At 37.6% G+C, this 13,138-nt stretch overlaps 1 protein-coding gene and 1 long non-coding RNA gene across 2 annotated transcripts in view; both read right to left on the bottom strand.

Moving 5' to 3' along the window:
• Positions 1–13,138, bottom strand: part of ZNRF3 (zinc and ring finger 3) — a 336,577-nt gene that overhangs the window by 251,758 nt on the left and 71,681 nt on the right. The window lies entirely within an intron of this gene.
• Positions 11,743–13,138, bottom strand: part of LOC128648800 (uncharacterized) — an 18,771-nt gene continuing 17,375 nt past the window's right edge. Inside the window, exon 2 of the long non-coding RNA XR_008400627.1 lies at positions 11,743–12,155. This is a non-coding gene — a long non-coding RNA (uncharacterized LOC128648800). The remainder of the gene's footprint in view (positions 12,156–13,138) is intronic.

Here is a 13,138-nt window from a genome sequence, read left to right as displayed (position 1 = left end):
ATCTTTACTGATTTATCACCGGTCACCCTCCAGAAGAGGAGAGAATTAGGCCATATAACATCTACACTCAGGTCGCATAAGATTCAATATCGTTGGGGATTCCCTGTCTCTGCAGCTACCACCATCACAGGGCACAAGCGCTGAAAATGGAAGACCTTCTTCACAGTCCTCCTTCGGTTAGTCGCTGAGTGCATGGAACCACTGGTAAAGTACTGTTTGTAAAAACTGCCATAATGGTGACCTATGTGCTTCTTTTTCTGATTTGGCTACTGGGCCACTGAAAAGGACCACCGATTCTGTAGAGCCGGTTATAGTCGTTATTATGAGAAGTTATATTTATGTTTACTGTACAGTTAATTTAAAAAAAGACTCAGTTGATACTTGAAAAATGTTTGTTACTATATTTGCTGTGATTTAATTAGCCTAGAGAGGATCAAGGTCGCACTACTAGTACCAGCATATAACTTGTTAGGGGCAACATGTTAGCAGCAGCTCACTCTTATGTTTAAGCGCACATACTACAAAAAATATGTGCAAAATGGTGATCTCTATTGATCAACCTAATAACCTCCTCTCATTTTATAGCGCACTACACCACCTCTAAGATGTCGAGTTATTTACCACAAGAGGGAGGCGAGCGCTGAAATCAGGCCACAACAATAGCATATTTTGTACAGATCACAAGTGGGTGGCGAACACTGAAAATAGGCCTTAACAAAAGCATATTACCTTACAATACAATATTTCCTGCACATCGTTAAGAATCAACCCTGCTGGTTACCCCTTCATATTCCACCCCAATACTATAAATATGCTACTTAACAGTTCTAGTCCCTCAGAAGGCCCGACTCACAAGTTCTATCTTATTCTTATGTGCCAAAAGTCATAGCACTTCAATGAAGTAATTGGAGTGCCAAGGTTTTTTCATAATTTACGTCAGTTATGGGGCTTTTCCCCGATTGTTGTAATTTACAGAGTTTTCTACTGTATTAAAAATTTGGTTTGAAAGATTGCATCATTAATATTTTCCGGTATAAGAGTGTTTTGTACGTAACGCTTGAAGCTCTTGTACCAGACATAGATTATTCAGTTTCACAAAGTAAAAATGGACTTATCAATTTCCTGGAAATCCTCTCTTCACACGTCAGCAATGACTAATCCGGCTTCCTCCAATTACGGCTTTCCCCCCAGGGTAGTCATTGCCTGAGGCCATGATGTGATAGGAGGAAGCCGGATTAGTCATTGCTGACGTGTGAAGAGAGGATTTCCAGAAGGGGGAAGCTGCTCTGGCTGTGAAAAGAAAAAAAAGGTACGTTTTTAATCAAAACGGCTGCTTTGTAAACTTTGATGAATGGAAGTGCCCCTGTTTTTAATAGTATTTTTAAAAACCGGGCTTTCATTCATCAAAGTTTACCTTCACTTTAAAACTACATTGTTCCCCTTTCGAATTAAACACATTTTTTTTACCCGCAAAAAAAATCCTGTCACCATCAAGTCACCATGCATCAAGTCACAAACATTGTCAACAAACTGCATTTTGCAAAAAAAAAATTTAATAATAATAACTCCATGCAGTTAAATAATGCATTTGCGCACACTTGAATGAATACAGCCCTGGCAGTCAGGGTAAATTGAAATTAAAATAATATATTACCACAAAATAATATATTCTCGCTTCTATAGGCTATGGTGTATAAGGTAATCAGGCAGATATCCACAGAAGTAATGACCGTTCTCCTAAATTTTTTAAACGGTACTTCCTCTTCCTAGTACTAAAAACACTAAAAACGGGACACCTATATTTTATTTTACAATCGCGTGATAAAATATTACACTCTCCTTTTAGTAAAGTATTACATGTTTATTATTTTTTGTGATCTGCATTTGTAAATAAATACACAAATAAATATTCTGTACAATGTTCCATAATCTTCCATTTTGAAAGTGTAAATTAGATGTCTCTTTAAATGAAACATTAAAACTATGTGACTTGACTAAACCCAACACTTCATATTTATTTTCTATTGACATAATAGCTGGATTTCTACAGTTTCTCTTTTTAGGTTAATGTGAAAAAGACTCTGATCTTTATACACCTTTTGTGGCTTACCACTGGTGTGACTGTCAGGACTTGCCGAAATTGAGTATACCTTGATGTGGTAGGTAAGCTTATCATTCTTTGGTTAAAATATGTAACTCAATCCTTAGCTTGAAATAAATATTACAAAAAAAAAAAGTAGAATTGTGTAGGCAATATGTAGCAGGATGTAAACAGAAAAGGTCAGTAACGTTGAATCTCATACAGACGTGAGCTTATTTATTTTGTCTTTGTATAAAAGTTATGTTCATATTTTTATTATATTTTTTTGGTTGGTTGAACCTTGTCCAAGGGTGAATAGTAATGGATGTCTGTGCTTAGGTAACTAGGGTGGATGTGGATAATATGGAAGATAGCATGAATGCTTATAAGTCAGGATAAGATGGAGGTGTAGGTATGGGGGGAAATGTGGCTCTATGTATTGGGGAACATAATATGGATGCATACACATATGGGTATATGATGGATACATATGCACATGAGTATTTGATATATACATATGCACATGAGTATATGATGGATACATATGCACATGAGTATTTGATGGATGCATATGCACATGAGTATTTGATGGATGCATATGCACATGAGTATTTGATGGATGCATATGCACAACATGAGTATTTGATGGATGCATATGCACAACATGAGTATTTGATGGATGCATATGCACAACATGAGTATTTGATGGATGCATATGCACAACATGAGTATTTGATGGATGCATGTGCACAACATGAGTATTTGATGGATGCATGTGCAAAGAAGGATTTAGTGGACACGAGAGAAGAGGATATGGTGGACGCATGAGAAGAGGATATGGTGGACGCATGAGAAGAGGATATGGTGGACGCACAAGAAGAGGATATGTTGGATGCATGTGCAGAGAAAGATAAATTGTATGAAGACTAGGACAGCTGCACATGCACATGGCAGCACCTTGGACAGAGATGTGTGTGCAGACTATACAGTTGAATGCAAAAGACTGGATGGATGCATATGATGGAGGACAGAAGAGGAGGATGCAACACAAAGGGCTAGATTTATCATAGCTGAGGCGTACAGGGGCACGTATATGCGCCCCTGTACGCCTCAGCTCGCCTGTGGCGGGGCGAAATTATCCGTAGGTAATTAACATTGCAAATGAGCGCAAATTTGCAATTGCGTGCAATCCCGCCCCCTGCCCGCGCACAGCCAATCACGCACGGGCAGGAGCTGTCAATCTCCTCGGTCGGACTCGACCGAGGAGATTGAATTTCGCCACAATAGAGGTGGCGAAGAGTTTAGGGAAGCAGCGGTCTGGTGACCGCTGCTTGATAAATCACGGCGAGCAAGTTCTTGTGAGAACTTGCTGCCGTAGGGGCTTGATAAATCTAGCCCTAAGATAGAATAAATGCAAGTCTGCAGGTGATTAGGATAGTTGTAAGTATGTAGGAGGGTAAGAGTTTCTATGTGAATAAGATGAATGGATGCACATACTAGTAAGGACTGGTAGAAATTGATATCCCTGAATATGTTCTGATAAACCCTCAGCTGCCAGTAACACAGAATGATTACCACCCCATGTACTCCAGTAACAAAGAACAGTAATTAGGCCCTTTGTTTCTGGCCTGTCATTCAATTCCAAGAATCTGCTGCACAATGCTGGTGCTAACTCCCCAACTGTTTAGAGCTAGATACATAGCTCCTCACGGACTGGCAGTATCACATACCTAGGCACAACAGCTACTGCTCCAAGTTCTGAAGTTGCTGCTACAGCCCAATGCAAGGCTTTATCCCCACAACTACTGCTCAAAGTTCTGAAGTTGCTGCTACAGCATAATGCGAGGCTATATCCCCACAACTACTGCTCCAAGTTCTGAAGTTGCTGCTACAGCACAATGCGAGGCTATATCCCCACAACTACTGCTCCAAGTTCTGAAGTTGCTGCTACAGCACAATGCGAGGCTATATCCCCACAACTACTGCTCCAAGTTCTGAAGTTGCTGCTACAGCACAATGCAAGGCTATATCCCCACAACTACTGCTCCAAGTTCTGAAGTTGCTGCTACAGCACAATGCGAGGCTATATCCCCACAACTACTGCTCCAAGTTCTGAAGTTGCTGCTACAGCACAATGCGAGGCTATATCCCCACAACTACTGCTCCAAGTTCTGAAGTTGCTGCTACAGCACAATGCGAGGCTATATCCCCACAACTACTGCTCCAAGTTCTGAAGTTGCTGCTACAGCACAATGCAAGGCTATCTCCCCACATGGCTAGAGCTTCCTGTAGGGTTTAGCACAAGTTCTCACACACAAGCACCTCTAGGCTTCAGGTACTGGTCATACTGAGCTTCTCCCCACAAGGATCACAATCTCAAATAATTTGCCATAATAACTTATTTTCATTTTTGCATTATAATTTCCCTTTTAACTCCTGCAAAATCAGTTCAAACTACACAAACAAATCCAGAGAATCCATAATCCAAAACCAAAAAAGTGTGCTGGAAGAAAATAACTTGTTAGTAAACATAAATGCTAAGGCATATGGAAATAGAACATTAACCGACAGAAACAAATTGCATCTGTATAGAATTCTGCTAAGGCTGCAGCAAGACTGGACCACAAATACAGAGCAGGGCTGTGCCGTAACACACACAAACCAACAATCCAGTGTGGATGTGCCACATTAAAAAGCAGTCAACACAGTGAGAACACCAGAGAGTATAGTCAAGACAAAAAATACTTTATTAGCATGACATTATTACATGTTGCTAACGTAATTTGTTGCAATCAAACAGATCAGTAACAATTTATAAAGTAGGAGTATAGTGGGTAAATATGATAACAGTTAATTTAATCTGATTGGGGGTTCTGGTCATGTGACAGTCTGCTACATATTTTGCTACTATCCTTGTAGCTTTGTTTTTCTCTCCTAAGAGTACACATATAGTCTTTCATGTTCAGACATCTGTGGGAAGTCTGTTATTTCTTTCATTATTTTTGGGAAGTATTTATCCCTTAAGAGTTTGTATCTTGTATAGTACAAGAGGAAGTGCGCTTCAGTTTCTATGTCCCCACTGTCACACTGTGCACATTGTCTGGCTGCCCTGGGTCTCCATTTTGTCTGATATCTGCCAGTCTCTATTTCCAGCTGGTGGTCAGAGATTCTGTATTTAGTGAGTATCTGTCTGTGCTTTGGGTTGGTGACACTTGTGAGATACTGAGCTAGTTTGTACTCTCTCTGTAGAGACCTCTAACACTCCAGCTTGTTCTGTTGCCCTATCTGTTCCTCCCAGTGCCCAGTGTACCTCTCATTTAGAGCTGTTTGTAAGGTATTTGGTGGCACTCTTTCATGGGCTGTACTTTCACTGATGTGGTTTTGCAGGTCTGATGTATATTCTCAATGCTTTTGATGCTGGGTCACAGAGTGCTTGGTGGTAAAGTGTACTTGTGTCACTATTTGTGAGGTGACACCAGAATTTGTACACCTTTTTATGCATTGGTAGCAGCAATGGGAACCCTTATTCCTCTGAGGGATACTGATGCCAGTCAAGAAGGCAACATTACAAATAAGTTAACATGCAACAGTCATCCATGATTGAGGTCAGAGGGTGGGTGGACTCTTGAAGCATCAACCCTGCAGTACACAGAGGGTTAACAATTATTCTCTGTTTATCTGACCATAAAACCAAAATTTGTGGGTTAGAGCAGCACTGTGGCCTACACTACTTGACTCCAAAAAGGTAGAAACAGAAAATATACTTGCAGAGGAAAAAGTAGTCAAGTTGGAGGTATTCAGAAGACCTTGCAGCTTTCTACCAACTGCAAAAAGACACATACATGCTAACATGAATTTAAGGAAATACAAACTAGTGAAATAAGTATACAGGTGGCCCTCGGTTTACAACGGTTCAATTTGCACCGTTTCAGAATAACAACCTTTTTTTCAGTCATGTGACTGCTATTGAAAAGCATTGAGAAGCAGTGCATTGATTAAAATAGCCAGTAGGTGGAGCTCTCCGCTTGTGTTGCAGCAAAGATATGCAAGCCAAGCAAGCTGAAATTAATCAGTTTAACCAGACCTGAGCTATCGAGCAGCTTGCAAATGAACAAGATCTTCCTATCAATAAATCAGTCCAGATTGGAATGCATAGAAAGAACTGTTTGCAGAAAAATGCAAGTAAAGTCTGTGTTGTGTGATTATTTTATTAGGTATATAATGCTGTTTAGCAAATGTTTTTGTTCATTTAACTTAGTTTAATTATATATTCTGTGTTGTGTGATTATTTCATTAGGTTTATAATGCTGTTTAGCATTTAAAGTCTTCATTTCAAAGCTTTAAAAATAATGAATTAGGTGTTACTTATGCCAATTTTGAGAGGGGCCTGGAACCTAACTCCCTCACTTTCCATTGACTTACATTATAAACTGGGTTTCAATTTACAACGGTTTTGATTTACAACCATTCCTTCTGGAACCTAACCCTGGTGTAAACTGAGGGCTACCTGTATATACATTGTGACAAACATATATGTATTTAAGGAGTGTGATGCATAATTTGTATAAACAGAGCTGGGGTACTGAAAAGTTATTTAGTAACATAGAATGCATGTATATAACTTACAATATAAATCAAATGTTAATAAAAATGTATTTGAAGTGTAAAAGGCACAAAAATAAAACAGTCACACTGATTTTTTGAGAGCCAGTAATATTATTTATTTATAGTTATATATTAATAAGAAGGAAAAAGGGATCCAAAGCTAGACATTTAGGAGCCATGTCTCTATATCTTTCAAGTTCTATACTGAACATATGTACACATGCATATTTACTGAGAACTGCCAGCATATATACATGTGCACATATTTATTTACACAAAACAGTACGTATAGTGATAACATTTGTTCGATGTCTCAGATCAGCAGATACAATCAGAGTTTAGCTAGGAGAACTTACAAAAAAAGTATGTAGTCCAATCCTCCCCTTCCCCCATCTTCCAATCAATAATTCTACACAAGGGAGACAACAAGCAAACCACAAGGGGGTCATCTTCAAAGAGCTGGTTGCCAGGGGAGCAGTTGCAAGGGTAGGAAGCATGCTCGCCCTCCCAGTTCTGCAGCTGCCACAGTCGCCTCTGGGGTGCGGCTGAGCCAGGGTACACGGAGGGGGGGGATCACAACACAACCAGACAAGCTCTTATACAGAGGACAGTGATCAGAGACGTAGAAATCTAAATCAGCAGGATCCAATTTCCTTTTTTTATTTTTATCCTCATAGTGACCAACTTAAAGTGACCATCTCATTCTCAATATTTCAAATTCTTTATGAGACTATGCACTAAATAGCAGTTAACACCCTCTAACAACAACTTGATTCACCAGATAAACATCAGTGGTTAAAGAACCAGAATTATTGTCCGGTTTTGTTGATTTCTCATAATCTCACATTTACTTCAATATTATTATTTGTAAATTCCAACACAAAAAAAAAAAAAGTCACATTTGAAGTATACTTTAATATATTTGAAACATGCATCAGTACTAGAGTGGTTCAGATGCATTTTATTTGAAAACTAACAAAATGTGTGTTCCTATAATAGTGGTGCATGGTATAGAAGCTCTCTCTAGCTGATAGGCAAAACTCTAACCCTATTGGTAGACAGTGACACATCTTATAAGCAGAAGTCTTTTAAGCCACACCAACAGTTACTGAACTCTATACAAATGTTGTGAACATTGTGTTGGGAGTAAGCAGTGTATGTGAGCAAAGTAAGGCTGATAAACTCATCAATGATACAGAATTTCAAAAGGCTAATTAATAAATGTCAAATTAATTTTAATCTAAGATGCTACCGAGAATACTGAAGCCAGCCTCATAATATCTTGTAGACAGGGAATCGTTTTATAATGGGATTTAAGTAGAACAAAAATGAAATTCAAGAATCAGAACATAAACTGTAAAATTGTGGTTCCCTGGTTGCCGGGATTTGTTAAAGGACCAGTAAACACAGTTGATTTGCATAATCAACAAATGCATGATAAAAAGACAATGCAATAGCACTTAGTCTGAAATTCAAATGAGTAGTAGATTTTTTTTCTGACAAATGTCAAAGTTATGTCAATTTACACTCCCCTGCATTATGTAACAGCCATCAGCCAATCACAAATGCATATACATATATTCTGTGAGTTCTTGCACATGCTCAGTAGGAGCTGGTGACTCAAAAATTGTAAATATAAAAAGACTGCACGTTTTGTTAAATGGAAGTAAATTGGAAAGTTGTTAAAAATTGCTGCTCTATCTGAAACAAAGTTTAATTTTGACTTGAGCGTTGATGTTTAAAGGGAAATAAAACTAAAATGTTTCTTTCATGATTCAAATAGAACAACTTTTCAATTTACTTCTATTTTAAAAATTGTTTTCTTGTAATCCTTTGTTGAAAAGCAGGAAGGTAAGCTAAGGAGCATGCACGCGTCTGCAGTATTAGCACACCAAGATATTATTCTAAGGCTAATCCTCTGAACACATCACTATAGCTAGAATTCTTTAGTGTTTAATGTTCCTTTAAGTAATGAATGATTTACATACATATTTAAGTATGCACTGAGTGACAGATCTAGATAGATAAATTATTAAACATAAGGATAAAATGGTTAAATTGTAAAAGCAAGCATAATATTAAAGAAGCCTGCCACGGTACAGCCAAGTCTCCAGAGTAAGGAATGCCAGGCCGGTAGCTGTGATGTGCGTATGTGTGTATATGTTTGTGTATTGGAATGGCATGTATGGGATGAAATGCCAGTTGCTCTTAATGAACACACGACCTTGGGGAAGTTCTGACAAGGTCTCCTTTCCTCTATCAGCCGAGGTCTTTGCCAGACGCTCAGTGTACTAATGATTCGCCCTAAGAAATAACATAGTTGGTCCAGTAAACCTTGAAACTATTAGGAAGGAGGAGGAGGAGTCCTGGTATTGGCCACTGAAGAGAATTACAATATTTCTCTGAGCCTAAAAACAGAATGCCTGAAGATGTATATAGGTTAGAGGAAGTTAACCCATTGCTAACTGCAATAATATCTTTATTACAGAAACTAATCATGTCAAAGAGTTTAAGACTTCCAGAGAAAAAAAACATTTCTTGGTATGTATCGGCAATGAAAATCTCCAATCTATTTATTATAAGGCAAATTTAAACAGCCAGGCAGCTCATCTTTAAGGCAGGGCTCGACAAACCCAGGAGCCTGGAGCCACTGGCTCCTAGAATATTACCCCTGGCTCCTAACTTTTTGGGTTATTCTCCATATGTCTATATACAAATCCAACTGTCTGGCTCCTAAAAATATGCCTGGCTCCTAAATATTCTTACTGGCTCCTAATTTTTGAACATTTTCGTCAAGCACTGCAAGTTAAGGAACACTGTAGTGTAAAATTGACCTGCTCTTTTTATTTAGAGCATCTAGTTTCAATACTACTGACCCTGCAAGTATATGTGTTTAGCCCCAGCAAATGTATTAAACCATAAAATAAAAGTACTGCTTACCATCTGGAAAGAACTGATTCCCAAGCAGACACAATGGTGAGCAGATTAGCAGCTACAGTCCCACTACCCTATGACAGGTTAAGCACATAGAGTTGCAAGGTCAGTAGCACTGAAACTAGATGCTCTAAATAATAAGAGCACGTCAATTTTACACTACGGTGTTCCTTTAAATATGTCTTCAATTATACACAGTGGGGAAAAGTGCTAGTGTTTCATTTTTACCTTGCCGGTTTTAAATTTGAAACTTCCCACTGCCCCCAGAGAGGCTGGAGAGTATCTGTGGGATTTAGAACCCTTACCTTCCTACATGTTACTTAGTGACTGCTTAGTCTGTGCAGGAGCTCATTTTTTTTTTATCTGTCTCTTATTGAGGGTAAAATCATAAATATATTCAAGACTAACTTCAAGAGTTTTATCCCTGGACTGTAAAACAGTGCGATTAATTTAAACAAAATGACCAAAAATGTTCTTTGGCAAGAAGCAAAGGAAAAATAACAAGTATTTCTTTAAGGTTTGAATTCTTCTTCATATATCCCCAAATATATTAATTCCCAGGCTCATAAAAAAACAGCACAGCTGGCTCCTCAGTATGTTTGGTTTCAAATACAATTTGTCAAGCTCTGTAATACAAGAGCAGGGTATAAAAGGGACAACATATTTAAAAAATGTTCTCCGTTTGATGTAAAACAAAAATATATTTAAAACTGTATTATAGTATATTGCAGTGCAGAATAAACCAGTAAGCCAATGAGCAATAGATACTCAAGTATTAGTTACACTTCCTGTTATTTTCACTTTAAATTTAAAATGTTTTCATTTAAAAAGTGTTGACATGAAAACAATATTTTTACATGTTTAACTGCTGCTCTTTTTATATACAAGACAAACACAATATCCCATTAATAGTATCAGATCATCACTGCTACTTGTAGAAATCTGGTTGCATCTCAAGGTTTGCGCTTTACATGACCTGAACCACACAGACATTTTATGGGATTTGATACTCAAAGTAAAAATAATCTGCTCATATTCCATTTTCATTTTGAATGTAAAATTAATTATACCGAAGGATGGGGGGGGGGGGGTGGGAGTGGATCGTGAGAAGAAATACAACCTTATTTAGGGAGTCTTAAGTTACATTTTTGTCCCCATGAGACATCAGCAAAAACTTGAGATTTGTTTTCACAGACTAAAGAAAGTAATGAAGAAATATATATTAATATACTTTTTGCCTCTGTAATTACCATGTATCTAAGCTTCAGCCGATTGCTGCCCCCTTATCTCAGTTCTTTTGACAGACTTGTATTTTAGCCAATCAGTGCCGACTCATAAATAACACCACGGGAATGAGCACAATGTTATCTATGACACACATGAACTAGCGCTGTCTAGCTGCCAAAATGCACTGAGATTAGAGGCGGCCTTCAATGGATTAGAAATAAACATATGAGCCTACTGAGGTTTAGCTTTCAACAAAGAATACTAAGAGAACAAAGCAATTTTGATGATTAAGATAAATTGGAAAGTTGTTTAAAATGACATGCCCTATCTGAATAATTAAAGTTTAATTTTGACTAGACTGTCCCTTTAAACTTTCATGATTCAGATAGAGGATTCTCTTTTACAGATCTTTCCATTTTTTTTTATTGTTTGCATTGTTCTCTTGATATCCTTTGTTAAAGTCAGTAGATATGCCCAGGAGCAGCAATGCACTACTGGGAACCATCTGGAGATTAGTGGCAGCACATAAGTGCCTCTTGTCATTGGCTCACCCATTGTGTTCAGCCAAATTCCAGTAATGCATTACCTACAACAAAGGATACAACAAAGGATACCAAGATAACAAAATAAAATTTAATAAGAGAATTAAATTGAAAAGTTGTTTAGAATTGCATATCTGGATCACAAAAGTGTTACTTTGTCTTTACTGTCCCTTTAAGGGAATTTAACTTCTAGAACCCAAATTTCAAAAAATGTTGATGAATAAAAAGATGTAATGTATAAGTAACAAGTCATGCCTTTTTCCCCTGACTAGTAAACCAGTAATAATTTTCCACATAACTAGATAGACATTTTACGTGCAAACACATAAATAAGCGCACAAAGGACAACACTGCTCTAGATCCAAGACCATGAAACAAATAATTTATTAATAGCAATAAGCTGTATATTTGGAGAGTCATACTTGCACCCTGCAGAGGGGCCCAGTATAAGGGGAGATTGGCAGCCAGGCCCGGAATTGAGCCACAGCTTTGAAGAAGGTATAATAGATGAGGTATAGTATGCGGAGCATGTTAGCAGGAAGTAAGGCACAATCTTTCCATTGCACATCATTCCTCACTCACTAAGCATTTGGCTGCACTTTAAAGTTCTCAGCTTTCAAAGGACAGCAGGGCTGCAGCCGGCAGGTCTCCTCTCTCTGGGCCAGAGACATTCAACTCAGACTTGTTAGCAAACGCTGCTCTCGTCAGACAGAAATCCAATTTCCATGGATATAGAAGTATCTCCACCTGTGCTTGATATTCCTCATCTTAGAAGCCCATTTAAAAAAAAAAAAAAACAACAATAAATAAAAATGAATTAAATATAAATATGTGCAAAAAGCAGGGGTGAATTAAATCAATGGTAATATTCAGAATTTGTTTTCAAATCCAGTTATAACATTTGCCCATCTTTGAGTTGCTCTATAGAGAGAAAAAAGTGTTATCTTTAAAAGGGACATTAAGCTTAACACATTTCTGTCCCATATATGGATAAAGCACTATTTAAACAAGTTGAAAAAAGTTTGCCTGAAAAAGGTTCCTTTATCTGGGTTTAGCTGGTCTTTGGGATAAAAGATCACTGGCTCTATTGGTGGTCAGTGTAGGGATATTAGTTTTATTTATTGAGGGGAGTTTATAATAAACTGCACAAAATATTAAAACTCCCTCATTTAAAAGGAAAAAAGATTTTAATCTGCCTTTAAGGAGATTTGGCTTATTGGCTCCTTAGATCTTTGTAGGGCATCATAAATCTAAGTGAAATGTTTTGTCTTAAATATTAATCTTATTAAAGGGATGTAAAACCCAATTCTTTTTTCATAGATTCAGATAGAACATACTATTTTAAACAACTTTCCAATTGACTTCTATTATTTGATCAGTTTTGTTTTATTGGTATCTTTAGTTGAAAATGATACCTATGAAAACTTAGGAGCAGCTGATTTGTGGCTGCACATATATGCCTCATGTTATTAGCTCATCTGTTGCTCAGCTAGCTCCCAGTTCTGCATTACAGCTTTTTCAACAGCTAAAACCAGAGTCTAACATATTTTAAAAAAAATAAAGATAGCAGCAGCTTTATTTTTTAATAAAATTACTGCACCAGGCAGTTAATGGGGGCTAAAGTTGGCGGGTATGGGTTGTTTGGGGAAGAAAAGAAAAAAAAAAATGGTACTGAAAGGTGCCTTTACACTGTGTGTTCCCTGTAAATATATACGTATATGCTCATGTACATATATATTTATGTGTTACT

The sequence above is a fragment of the Bombina bombina genome, chromosome 2 (assembly GCF_027579735.1).
Source record: "Bombina bombina isolate aBomBom1 chromosome 2, aBomBom1.pri, whole genome shotgun sequence".
Taxonomy (NCBI): domain Eukaryota; kingdom Metazoa; phylum Chordata; class Amphibia; order Anura; family Bombinatoridae; genus Bombina; species Bombina bombina.
This window is presented reverse-complemented; position numbering and strand designations above follow the sequence as displayed.